Source organism: Pagrus pagrus (genome assembly GCF_965226575.1).
Source record: "Pagrus pagrus genome assembly, chromosome: 15".
Taxonomy (NCBI): domain Eukaryota; kingdom Metazoa; phylum Chordata; class Actinopteri; order Spariformes; family Sparidae; genus Pagrus; species Pagrus pagrus.
This window is the reverse complement of record NC_140199.1, coordinates 11,996,118-12,010,609: the sequence shown is the minus strand read 5'-3', so window position 1 is coordinate 12,010,609 and position 14,492 is coordinate 11,996,118. Positions and strand designations below refer to the sequence as shown.

At 39.3% G+C, this 14,492-nt stretch overlaps 1 protein-coding gene across 9 annotated transcripts in view; it reads left to right on the top strand.

Moving 5' to 3' along the window:
* The first annotated feature begins 234 nt into the window (after window positions 1-234).
* The window catches only part of bcl2l11 (BCL2 like 11), a 53,182-nt gene continuing 38,924 nt past the window's right edge, over window positions 235-14,492 (top strand). The window contains exons 1-7 of one of the 9 annotated variants that reach the window (XR_014624183.1): window positions 433-637; window positions 3,915-4,024; window positions 4,553-4,592; window positions 6,736-6,836; window positions 7,396-7,550; window positions 9,937-9,970; window positions 11,638-11,720. The gene's annotated coding sequence lies outside the window, so the exon portion shown is untranslated. Of the gene's footprint in view, window positions 638-1,604; window positions 1,736-3,914; window positions 4,025-4,552; window positions 4,593-6,735; window positions 6,837-7,395; window positions 7,551-9,936; window positions 9,971-11,637; window positions 11,721-14,492 lie in introns of all 9 variants that reach the window. The other 8 variants (XR_014624184.1, XR_014624187.1, XR_014624179.1 and 5 more) reach the window with 8 other exon arrangements.

The window sequence follows — 14,492 nt, the reverse complement described above, 5'->3', positions numbered from 1 at the left end:
TATTTTATTTATTTTATTTTTATGTCATTGCTTTTATTCTTGATTGGGAATTTCAAGTGCAGCTGTGGATTAGTCGGTGGATTAATTAACCAATAACAAGACAGCGTTTTGGTGACGTCGGCGGACACGGAGAAGTGGTGCGTTCCATTGCAAGTCGGAAGTCGCAAAGTATTCATTTACTTCCGATCCGAAAGCGCCCCAGTGCATTTTCTCCGAAAAGCATGGACGCTCGCGACAAACAGGTGTTTGAATGGCCAGTCTGCCAACTTCACAAGTAACCACAGCAGCTGGTTAAACAGTTGAGTGCACTTAAAAAAGCCAGGAGGAGTCGGATCCTAACGCACACTCTTAAAGACGTATGCAAATTTGTATTTACTGCACGTTTCACAAGTACTAACACTATACGAAATAAAAGGTGTAAAGGAGTTCCGAATACACTGGAACGCACCAAAACAGCCGTTGACCGATTAGCAACCATGCTAGCAACTCGGTTGTAGTGTGTAGCTACAGATTGTAGATTAATACCAAATTTAATCGTCATGTTTCGCCCCGGACACATATTTTATCACCAGCCATACAGACACATGTACAAACACGAACCCTCCCCTTGAGGATGCTACCCACTGCTGGAGAACGGGTAAAAACATTATTGTTTTAACTTTTCTACGATGTTATGTGACGGGGGCTAACGTTAGCCTAGCCTGTGTGACAAAGGCTTATCTATTGAATTGAATTCTATCATATAAGTGACATTAGATACATAAATTTTTCAAGCTTATATCAAGTTTGATGTCTGTCTGGACATTATATTTTGCGAAACTATATTGCAGGTTTGTTCAACCCAAAAACCCATCTATTTGTAAGTGAGAGAAATAACAATAATTGTGTACTCCTTTATACCATGACAAGTGATGAGATGGTTATCATACTGTATAAAATCTACCTCAGGGTCATAAAATATGGCATGCTAGCCCAACTCTAACCCCAGTCTGTGCCTGCCCCATCAGTTTCTCTAAAAGATAATTAACTAACCCTATGGTCAGTTAAAAACACTTAGACTTGAATATAATTTTTTGATGTAAATGTAGCCGACATCCCTTTTGGCTGTGTAGAAAACATGTAATAGATGAAATGATAGTATTACCTGCTAGGGGTGGACCAATATGGTGTTTTCAGGGCCAATACTGATCTTGATTATTAGTAAATGAAGAAGAGCGAGAACCGATATTCGGAACCGATGAATAAAAAAATCTTACTACTGTACCACATCACAATTTTGAGGTACTTTACTCGAATATTTCCATTTTCTGCTGCTTTATACTTCCACTTCCACTACTTCCACAAAGAAGTGCATTTTAAAACCAGTAATTTTTTTATACTGGCAATCACAAAAAACACCGATAGCGATAATCAGTAAAATGCTGAATATCGGCCACTGATAATCGGTGAGGCTGAAAATTGGTCTACCCCTGCAGACATCCACAAGTGTTTGCTCAGTTGTATGCAGGAGTATGACTGTAAATCGAATTACCTCATGGGGATAACACATCAGTTCTTCTTTTTTCTTCTTCTTCTTCTTTTTTGTGTATGTGTTTGTATTACAGATCTGGCAGTGTGTCTGCAGATGCTCCCTGTTGTCAATAAAGACTTATCTACTTCTCGCCATGCTAGTAGCCCTCACGCCCTCTAGACTGGGTTCACTCAAGCAAGCAACATGAAGGTTCATCAGGGTGAAGTGGGTGTTTGTAGCCACTAAGAGGCAGTAGACTCATGTGCAGCCACATACAGAAGGTTATTGTGTCAGTCTGTTGATGTTTCATACATTGGAAAAAAAGAGAAAAAAAAGGCCTCTGAAGGCTATTCAAAACACATGTTTTACCAGCAGACTGCGACTGGACTGTGAGGAAGTGAAAATGCTGCTTGATGAAATGAAAACAACAAAACTAGGTTTAAAATGAACAGAGAAAGTGATGACAATGCAATGCCAACATGTAAATGTTCTTAAAATCACCCACAGACTTGACTTATCAAATGGATCTGAACTATGATTGCATACAGCAGTTGGGCTAGACAAATAAATGGTGTGTGATTGTACATCATGATTTTTAGTCTGGTATAATAAAATGTGAAATATTGTTAAGTTAATAATATAACAAATTGTCATGGTGTTTATATAAGATACCAAAAGTTCCAGCAAGTTTGAACTCAGACATTTATGATTAATAACTGCAAAGACAAAAGCTCAGTCATAAAAATAGTTGCCTAGTGTGAATTAAAACAACTTCTTTTCACGAATGATAAGTCACATTAGAGCAGGCATTGGTTGACCCATTTGTTCCTCATTACTGCTACAGGTACAGATACACACACAAACACACACAAACATACACATACAGCTTGTTCTTGTTCATCTTGTGTGTGCAGCATACAGTATATTACATTTGCATTTAGGACTTTGAACGCTGTGTGTGTTGTATTGCCGCTCAACTCTAATGCATTCAGAGGAGTGTTTGTGTAACCGCGTGTATATTGTTTGTGTGTGTGTGTTTGTGTGTGTGTGTGTGTGTGTTCACTAAAGAGAACATCCCGTTCTGAGTGTATCTGCCCCCACACGGGGAGCCCTGCATTGTTCCGCTGCTGCAACCACTGTTGCATCGTGTTTTCTCTGCATCCTCAAACGTGACAAGTGTCTGCCTGATACCGCATCAAACATTAGATGTCAGCATATATTTGGATTTATTTAATCAGTGTCCTGATAGTCACACAGTCCTGCTGTTTCTGTTGTGACAGCTGATGTTTTACTTTATTTGTATTTGTCTTCATCAACTCAGAAATAACTTTACAGGACACAAAGGTGTGTCACTCAGAAATAAAGTCATTTTCAGTTCCTCAAAATAACTTTTGTCAATAACAACATAAAGTTCATATTATGTAGGTATATCTGTAGTTTCAGATCAAAATGAAACCAGTCAATATCTCAATATCAGTTCATAAAAATGTAGGTTGCAGACTGTAGAAGTATTCTAATTTGGTACCCACATTTGTGTCGCCCTTATAGAAAGATATGTTGTGCCAAAGGATTGGTAACAGAAAGTTAAGATCAGGGTTGTAAGGGTTGAAAAAGCTTGGTGTTCTCTCTGTATGTAGATGCATTCAGAGATGGTCTCAGTGGAAGTGAAAAATCTGATAAGGTAGTTGTGTTTCCAGTAAGCAGTGTGGTTTTTACTCTGTAATTTAAAACTGATCTGGTGCATTTGAACAGATCAGCAGAAGACCCTCGCAGTGGTGGAATGTAACAAAGTACTTGTACTCAGTTACTGCACTTAAGTACACATTTGCAGTAACTGTACTTTGCTTAGGGTTTTCCATTTTGTACAACTTTATACTTCTACTCCACGTACCAGTACCACTCCACCATTCTGAGACCTTGCAGAACAGGTAATATGAAGCGCAATGCATGGTTCTCTGGGAGCAGCAGAATAGCTGTCATTACATGCTATTTATAGTTTTACTTGTAGGGAAGTATTTTCATTGTATGGTATTAGTACTTTTAGTTTAGTAAATGATCTAAATATCTAGGTCTATTTAGATCTAGGTTCATACAATAAGATGGTGACAAGTGAATACATTTGCCCTGTTTATTTGTCCAAAAAATGAGTAGATTCCACCTCCAGATGAAAAAGATGTCCTCCAAACTTGTTAAGCGCATATTTTCCAAACAGCAGGTTCAGGGCTGCACCACAAACCCTGAATCAATAGCCATGTCTGTTCAGTTCTGATGAGATGGTTGAGTTGATGACCGGATGCTTCAAACAGCTGTTTAATTTCCTCCAAACGCATAACTTCCAATATGGCTGCCAGAAGGTGCTTTACATCACCTGAAAGCCTCATCAAACACTGTGTGTGTTTTTCAGACAGAAGTTTCCACTGTGTAGGTGGATGCGTGGGAGGCAAGCAGAGGAGGGGTTTCCTCTGAGGTTGGCATCCCCGAAACATAGAAGAGGAAGGACTTCCCCCTGCTTCTGTAATGCATGCACACACACACAGACACACACAGACACACACAGACACACACACACACAACCTCTGTTTGTCCTTCTGCCTCATGTTCATGTTTTAAGATAATTTAGTTGACGTAAAAACATCAAAGCACACAAAAATACATCGTAGAATTAGTCATCAGTTGTCTGAAGTTTTGCTTGTGATAGAAACCTCCAACCTGAATTGATCCTACTAGGATATTCGGATCAGATTTCACACAGCTATGGGAAACTATCAACAGTCATACATATAATTATGCAACCAATGTATACAATCTCTGCCTAAACATGCACCAAGTGTGCATACAACAGCATCCTGGGTGCACTGAGGTCATAGACTGCTAGTCCACATGGGGGAGGCATAGCCAATGTGATGCTTGAGCAGAGCATTTAGAAATGGCCGCCATATGGCAGCATGTGTTTTTAATCATTCTCCAAGAGTGAAAAAGATTCATATTTGATTCTTCCAGATTCTTCTCTAAAAATTATTTGATTTTTATTTGTTCAAACAGGAAGTGAGAAAGGTTTGGAGTAGACATTTTCATATGGTAGGTCAGTATCGATTTGCCCTTTGCATTGTCACACATGATGCTTTTGCAGTGTATGATACATTTTAGCATTTATGTTTATTCTGTTTTGAGCCTGGCAACATTAAAAGTTTTTTTTTTCAGTTTTTCTGGAAGAAAATAATAAAGATTCTAAACATATTCAAACCAATGAACATGATTACTGGCCTCGACATGATACTTTACCTTAAAGCCATGTCATAAAAAAAGTTTTGAATATGATTTAGATCAAATATTTTTTGCCACATTAAACACAGACACTGTTGAAGTAGAGAACAGCACTGCTGATGTCAGCCAGGAAACATGGTCTCTCTCTCTCTCTCTCTCTCTCTCTCTCACTCTCTCTCTCTCTCTCACACACACACACACACACACACACACAAGACACCTGCGTTGTTGGTTTACACTAGATTCACTCGCTGATAAACTTTTGTCATGCTGCAGCCAGGTGCATAATGTCACTGTGTATGTGTGTGTGTGTGTGTGTTACCACATCACTCATACACACTTCTCTGTGGGAAGACAAACACCGTACGAAACACAAGACACTCCTGAGGAAGCACAGATGAAAAGGACACAAAAGGACACATGTAGACACTTCCACACACACCCAGATACTGTATGTTCCCTCATGAAACCTTTATCTCACCTGTCTGATAGACTTTATTTATGATCTGTTTTTGTTTCTTTATCTGACTTTTATCTTATCGCTTCTTAACTGTCATGTTTACTCAGACTCTTTACCAAACTACTGTTGCTACTGTCAAAAATACAACAATATTGTAAGTGTTTATGAGCAAAAACAGAGTGTCTATTACATAACAGTGCAGGACAGTCATATTGTAGCAATGAGCCTTGAGTTTGCATGAGTTTGGTCTGTTGTGTATAAACAGTCTCACCATAATTGGATTACTCTGAACACAGTGGTGTGAAGAAAAGGGCTTAAAGTGTGAACCCAAAGACCTTGACATTATTCTGGTGATTACTTCTCTTTTTTTCTCCTTCTCTTCAGTTGTAAGTTGGGACAAGGTGATGGTTATAGAGCACCAGATTCACCTGAAATTGACGCCTCCTCCAGCTCCAGCTCTTGTGATTTATCCTTGTCAGGGGACAGTTAAATAAGCTTTGATCGGTCAACAGATCCGATTTTGTCCTATAGTGAAGATAATTTCACGATTATGTTGTATATCTGTGGAGTGTTGAAGGAATTGGCCTGTTGATGCCAGTGATGCAACAAATACTTTATCAGGATCTGGTGTTTCAAAGCCATACTAAAGGATTATTGAATTTTAAAGCTGCAGATGTTTTCTCTCTTTACTGGAATGTAAGTGCGTCAGATGTCTCAGGACAGACATTGTGCCAATATCTTAATGGAGTTTTCTAGCCTCCAAATCCTTATTTCACAAGCACCTCTCTCTCTCTCTCTCTCATTTTTATGTAGTTATATTTTGCCCACAAATTAATGGCTAATGTTGTCCAGGGACTGTGGCTAAAAGCGTGAACACTGGTGGCCTTTAAGTCTGGTCCTAAACTGAACTCTCTGTCTTCATCTGAAGCAGAACAGTTGTCATGTTCAGTCACAAGACCTCCTTGCTCCACTTGACATTTGAAAGTGACCTTTGTTGACCATTTAAACCACCAGACTACATTAATTGACTACTCGCAATATGAACAAATCAGATTTTTCTTGCATTGAAGACATGCGGGAGATACAGCGGGAGTTTGTTTTTTTGTTAAATAAGTCAACTCAGTTAATTTCAATAAAAAAATGCAGTGAGTGGCACAATTTTCATGCCAAGTAAGGGAAACATGTTGACACACATTAATGTTGGAAAGCACCAGATCTCCATGGGTCGGATGAAAGTAATTCCCATCAAGGCATTGACAGTGACAAAGACAAAGACAAGGAGGAGTGATGTTTCCATGAGTTGTTCTCACAGTGAGGTCCTGCAGCTACTGTTGGGATCACCCGAGTTTCAGTTGCGGTTAAAATAAGGCAGATGGTCACAGATGGAGTGAAGAGAGGATTTTTTTTTTTGTTTAATGAAAACACATTTTAGATTTGTAAATGACATGCTTTTGAAGACTATTTTTTGGCATCTTGTCCACTGTTGATTCAATTTGTGCAGGTTTCAGTGGTGATGCAGCCAGGAAACACAAGGATGGATAGGGAGAAAGAGGAATGACATGCAACAAAGATTCCAGGCTGATATCATACCACGGCCATGAGGTATGTGTCATAACCACTTAGAACCAGGACGCCTCTTGTTTTGTTAAATAAAGTGCATACCAATAGTTCAGACACAGCACAGAAGTCAATTAGGGGACAGGAATCAAGAACCAGTTCCAGATCCAGTTGAGTCAGATTCATCAGAATCATGTGCCTCTTAGGTTATGAATTACTTTTATCAATGCCAAATGCTTTTTTCTCATAATTGCTAATTGGAAAACAATGATGTTCAAACTCATATGTCTATGCTGCCATATATTTGCAAAAAGAAAGAGTCATGGCAGAGAGGAAGAAATGGTCCAAAGCCTGACTTCATTTCAGGAAGAAACAGTAGTAGACAAAAAAAAATGCTGGGCGATTGGACGCATATACTGTCTATCGGTGATTGGCTCAACCCATTGCCGGTTGGTCTGTCGGAGCTGATATTTTGGTCTCTTTTTGAAATTTTATTTTGCTAAATTAATGGTGTGCCTCCTTGAAAATTTCACTCAATAAATAATTAACCTGTAAACCCCAAAATGGGAACAGGCAAGATCTGTGGTTTTCTTACTGTGATTAGAAAGGAGTCGAGGAGGAGCAGATCTGATCAGCGCAAAGAAATGCCGGCAGACCGTCTGGGGAGCGGGGCTCTGTGTGCAAGTTGCCTGAGCAAGGTGATGAGCTGTGCAGCCCCGACACTCTCAGTGAAGACTTGGGAATAAATGTAACCTATAGGCGAGTTCAGAACTGTTAGAAAAATGTGATGTGCAGCATTTCTTATCCATATTTTTCAGGCACAAATCCACTTCATGGATGAAGCGCTTGTCTGATGAAAGAAAAAAATGCCGTAGCCTACAAGATTAAACACTCAGTGAATCTCTCAGTGTAGAAACAACGGTGACTAAAACCAAACAGTTCCATGAACCTACAATTTTATATTTAAGCTCTCTTGGCAAAATAGCTAAGAGCTCAAAATGATCTCAAGGAGATTTATTTTGATTTATTATAAAGTGTAGCCTTAAACTTTGGGCTGTAATGTTTAAGTGAACTTATCTTTTCACATGAAAGACGGCGGATGTCAGAGGGTGAGGTAAAGAAGTTTATTCAAACAGAATAAATATTTGGTCCACAAAAATCACATAGCAATCACGTAGGCTAATGATAAGAATATAAACAACCCAACGTCTCTTGGTGTAAGCGTAGCATACTCAGCAGGATGGTGTATTCACAAATGCTCGTGCAAATCTGTAGTGTTAGACTCTTTTGCCGGTAACATACGTTTGTGGAGATGGCAAATTGCTTCAGGTAGGTTCTTTGGCTTGCTGGTCACGTCCCCCCAAATCTGTTCCCCCAACCAATACATTAACCTATCAATTATCAATTTTTTGATGTAACTGTTTCTGACTGAACTGCAGTTTTTTGGTTTTGGTTTATTTGTTAAGTGTAGCACCGAAGCTAGAGAAGCTAGAGAGGCTCTTGAAGCAGAAGAGTGATTCAGGATCTTTATAGATTCCAACCTCTGCTGTAGTTCATTTATGACACTTGCACACATGAATGCTACTGACTGAAACTATACAGAGCATTTAGGGACCACAGGGAGTATGACTGCTACACCCCATGTAAATTGCACTTATTTACCGTCAGAGGAGGGCTGTTACTTACTTACTTGCTGTAACATGAGATAATGATGCATTACAAGACCACTATGTGTTGTCACATGAGAAGGGACATGCTGCATGATTAGTTCATCCACCTACATTATGTGTTACAAGCAGTATCTCGGATACCACCTTTCAGTAAAACCTTGAGACATTATCAACTTCAACTTCAGTTTATTTAAAGTGCACATCGCCCATCATTCTCACTAAGCGTTTTTATACTGGATAAAGTATAACACACACTGCGGTATATTGGGGGTCTGTTTTGGTCTGCCAACATGACGCCCAAGGAGGGTACACTTTTTGCCACCTCCATTGCTATGTAAATCCAAGTCGTCGATGTCCCGGCAATTGCGTGACATAGGCGGAGGTGTCAATGACGTGCACTGTTGTGCGACCCACAGTCGGGAATTTTAAAAGCTCATTTACAAGTTCATCACTTCATCCACATCATCAAGATGAGCAACTGGAAAGCCACTTAGATCCAGGAGATGCTAACCATCACAGTCGAGAGAATCGTCAATAACCAGATCACTCGTCACTGTTCACGCCCAACTTCGTGCTTCACGTCACATCACATGTTTACGCCTACCCCAGTAGCGGCTTTTTTGAAAAGGAGGAATATTACACCTCCGTTTCACATAGACAAGACGGCAGATTGCAGCCTTTACCTGGCTGCAAATGTGGCGCATTCTCTAACTAAAAGGGACTATTGCGAGAGACGTTTGACATTTATCGGGAGAGCCACAATAAGTCTGTGAGCAATTCGGGAGGTTTAAGACTGGTCTGTTCTGTACACCCCTCACAATACCATATAATCTGGGCCAACCTTCGGGGCCAACCAAGCTCTCTGCCCAGATTCCTCCTCTGATTGTCGTCAGGGGTGAATCAGGGTTAAATCTGCCCAATACTCCTGCAGTGTGATCCTGGCCTTGGGGGAAACAAGGGTACTTATTTCTATGTATATAAAGACATTTGTCTTGCAGAGATTACAGTGCTAAATGTGCCCATCTGTGAAATTTAAAAATGACCCTTCATGGTGGCAGAGTTCCTGGAGCTCGAGTTCACAGTCAACTCACACAATTTATACACAAAGGATCGTCTCACATACGACTGATGCAGCATTAATCTGTAAAAATTGTAATGTGACGGTAGTAATATTACAGTAAGATTGTGTTCACAGAACAGCCTGACACACATTATAGTATTATACCATTACCACATACATCCACATATATACTAGTAACAGATTGGGAATTTTTCTCATACATGCTTCAATAAATTATTCGTCATTAAGTGTGTCTTTGTGCTATTCAACCAAAATACAGTACATAATTACAGAATATTCAAGGATCATGTGTTCTTTTCAATGAAGAGAGTTAAGGTGTGTGATTAAATTAGCCTGTAAATATGTGTGTAGTGTTTGCCTGCAGTCGTTATACAGTGTCTTTTGTTTTTTTTAGGTTTTCTTGCACATTCTTCTTGAAGCCAGTCAAGGTAAAGAAAACCACATACGTTTTTTTCACACCTTTAAGACCAATACTTTCCAGTCTTTCTTCTCCATCCTCCCACACACACAGACACACACACACACACACACACACACACACACACACACACACACACACACACACACACACACACACACACACTTTTGCAAAGAATTGCAAGAGATAGGAGAATAAGAAAAATAAAGTAAAGTAAGAGTAAAGAATCAGGAAAAAAATAAAGATTTCAAAAGTAGGTAATTATAAAGAAAGATAAAAAAACAAAGAAAAAAAGGAGGGGTTGGGGGCAGGTTCGCTCTTTGAAACAGCCACAGTGTGAAAGGGGGTCTGTGTTTAAATATTAAAACCTCACAGTGTGCAAGAAACAACTCAGATGAAAAACAAACAAAGTTAAAAAAGAAACACACAAAGAAGAGTAAAATGTGTGCTGCTTTGTTGTGGCAGATTTCTTTGTCTTGCAGGCTGTTGCCTTTTCTCACCTGTTGTTTTATGTTCACCACAAGGGATTTGATTATAACTATAAATACCTGTATGAAACTGTACTTCACAGAATGATGGTGACTCAACTCAAACCTTGTGCAGGATGTTTTCCTCTACATTTTCCTGCCTGCTTTCTTGATGCTACACCACATTCAGATTGTTTTATTCAATATGTTCTACAGTTGTAATGATATAATATGCATATATTGATTTGAGGGCAGAAATGGAATGTAATATTCATAATTCTGTTTCCTTTAGTGGTATGTTACCTGAAACTGAGAATCATTGTGTTTTTGCTACTGTAGAATGAGGCTTTTATATCTACAGGGGAGCAGGTCTTTATCCACCGAGTCCACCATGTTGCACAACCAGGTCTCTACTAGGTTCTGATACCATTTCCTTCCTGCCACCAATTTTGATGCCTAAACTTTGCATATGAGCCAATACTAGAACCGATCTTATACCTGCACTTTAAAAAAAGACTACTATTATTATTTTTCAACAGTTGTATACGACTAAGCCTGTGTGCATGTTATGTTTTGGATGTGCTTGAAGTTACACAAGTTTGCCGTTTATGGATATTGGCTGCTTGTGCAGTAAAACATGGGTAAGATATGGGTGCATGCTGCTGATTTAACAGGGTGCTGTTTCTAAAAAAAAATGTATGTGGGATCAGATTGGTGCAAAGACGTGTGTTCGCAGATACAGATTCCAGCATTTTAGGCAGTATTGAAGGCATTTCCGATACCGGTATCAGTACAACCCTTGTTTCTTCAATTGCATAGACCGTTTTTTCACGGTTTTTGCAGCACTGTAGGAGCGGGTCGGGCAAGGAGCATTTTGTTGGTTTTCAATCTGCAACCTCACCACTAGATGCCACTAAATCCTACATACTGGACCTTTTCAAATTTGTAACTGAAAGGACCTAATTTCCCCTTTTGTGTCATAAAATTAATCTGTGATAGACTGATTTTGTTAACTTTTTTTTCTTTTTCTGATTTTATACATACATTGAATTCACTACATCCAGGTTTGTTGTAACCTTGAAAACACAAAGATCCTCAGTTGCTCCTTTTTGATGCAGTGTGATACATATATCTTGTCTGATGCTTTTGCATTATAGTGCTTGTATAGTTTGACCTTTGACCTCTTGTGATGATCCTGTTATTTATTTAGCCCCCCTGAGTGTTTCTGCATAGTTGTCCTGGAGAAGTTTGCTTTGGCTGTTGAACGGCGCCTACTACACCTTGTTAACAAAGGTATGTGGGTGTAATGTCATGTGTGTTTCACAATGTATATACAAATTGCATGTGCCTCCATCTCAGTGTGCAATGTCTGATGCGACTGTGTTTGTACTACTGTGTTTTGCGTTGCTGCTTTTTCGCAGTATGTTCTTTGTTGTGTGTATATGTTAGTATGGTTTTGTAGAATATTGAGCTTCTGCTTGTGTGTGTATGTGTGTGTGTGTGTGTATGTGTTTGTGTGTGAAACCAGTTTTCCACTCGTCTTCTGTCACTCAGGCTTGTAGAGGAAACCCTGAGCTCTCATTTTGAGTCAGCCCACTGTTCTCTATGGAAACTTCACACACACAGACACACACACACACACACTTACACACACATACAAACAGACATGGCACAATGATGGAACATGGTGCTTACATATGTGCATCTGTCAGGTTTGTTACAGGTTTTTAAAAAAGATAGGTCTAAATATAACAAACAGGGATGAGAACCACAATCAAATTTGAATGCTTTTGTCTCCACTAAAGGACTGGAAGCAAAGACGCTTCTCACAATGTTTCACCTTGAAAGGTGCGATCACAACCTCAATTAGTGTTCATAGATCTACACCTGAAATGAAAAACTTATTTTGTTTTGTTTTATCTGAGTCTTTGGTTCCTTTGTGCTCACCTGCTTATTTGCAAGCAAAATGAAGTCAGCCATCACATGCCTCACAACAGTTTCAGTTCCAACTTTCATTCAGCCTGAATGATAGTTGGCTTCGACCTTGCAATGAGATATCTTTTCAAGCAGTGGTCAAATTCCACTGTGGCTGTTGTAATCTGTTTTTGCATATGAACTCTGGACAGTATTGGGAGAATCATGTCCTGGCAATGATTGGTTTGGGTTGATGGATTTGTTTGGTCATGTGATGATGACTGCTTTTGCATTGATGTCAGTCATGTATTTGGACTCAACAGCAATATCAGTGAAAGTGTGGAAAGCAATATATAGGCAAGTGGAAAAGAGTTCGAAGCAACTACTCTCCGTGCAATGTCACCAACACACACACTTGCTTGTAAAAAAGTGCAGAGTAAAAGTATCTCTCTTCCTTAAAAACATTATGACCGCACTCAATACATGTAAAATGGTTGTTGGGCCCAAAATGATTGTTTTGTTTATGTCTGTGTAAGAATTCTGACAGTTTGTTTCAGCTTCTACCAAGGTTTGTGAGCCAATAGTAAAACAGCGTTGTTATCTTGTGGCATCTGTGTTTCGTCAGGCATCGGTCTTGGTAGCTGCCAGTTTGTGGAAGATCAACAGTATGAGCCCAGCGTAGCGTTAGCCATGTTAATGTTAGCCAGCCTTAGCAACAACATTTATGTTTCTTAGTACATGTTAGCAGTGTAGCTAGTTCACAAACTTGCAACCACTTGAGGGGGCAGATGATTCGTTGTTGTAACATGAATGTAATGGAAGGGGGGAGAATGGCACATTTAGTGGCTGAATGTTATCAATAACACCTTTAACCCATTCAGTCACAAAGGTTTGATTGATGCTGTTTCATATTTTTTAAATTAATTATCATAATTAATTATGATGTTCTAGGAACAACATCAGCACAGCGATATCAGATACACCTTACCCGTACCTGGTACGAGGGAGCTGGCAGGGTAAAGTCCAATTATGGTCCAGGCCAACTGGTGGAAACTATAGGGTGGCAGTGCACATGTGAAAGGGGCTGCAAAGAACATGTCAGAACCATGGACAGCTTCAAGAAAGAGAGGAGGAGAAAGAGGCAAATTTTACAAAGAGAAATAGAACTAACTTAATCTCATTTTAACTAATACATCAACCCACGAGGGTTTCTGTCTGTGTCAAAATGTTATCTTTGTGGCCTACCAGAGGTGTGTTGTCAGGAAGAGCAGTAAGGATGTAACTTACACTTGCTACACTGACAGTAACAATATCCGTTGTTGTCTGATGATATCTTTGATATCATACATCACGTCCACACACAAAAGCGGCCCACAGTAATGATACACGTTGCACATGTCTAGACCAAAACGTATTATTTGCATTATTGACATAAGATAAAGTCAGCCATACTGATCTTTGCTAAACTTCAGATGATGAGACAATAACAATTGGCATTTAATGTGATTTTGATTATTACTGATAGGCTTTTATTCATGTATTCATAAAAAAGGCTTTAAGATAATAGATGATAATCTATCATGATGTGGAGACAAAACCCAAACTCAATTTTTGTTGTTTTCTGGGGAGTCTACCAGCCCCAGGGGGAAGCACCGAGTGCACATTCTGGTGTCTCTGCTCAAATATCACGTTTTCGTTTCTTTTTTTGTAGGGTGTTTGTGGTGGGTTTTATTTTTCCCCACATGTGTTAGATGCATGTGTAGGCATACACGTGCTGGGGGGGTTGTGCTACAGAGACTAGAGATAAAGCGCAAGAAAGAATTCAGTGTTTCAGGGGAGAAAATGTCATGAGGTAATTTTATTGAAGTAATGTGACTCCTCCCTCAGTGTTCATCCACAAGTCTATTTTCTACGTGTCATGACATTTCATTCTAGTGCAACATTTCCTTTTGAAGAATGCTATGTTTGCTTTTAAACCTAAAACGATGCCATGTTTTTGCTTGTGTTTTGGTTGTTAAATCTGTTAAGTGTCATGGTTTCCCTTTGCAAATTACATTTACAAAGTAAAAAGGCATGTAGCTGAGTTTTTATATTTATATCAGGTGTTGCCAATTTTTTTAATTTCGGACATTTTTGCATGCCACAGTAGGA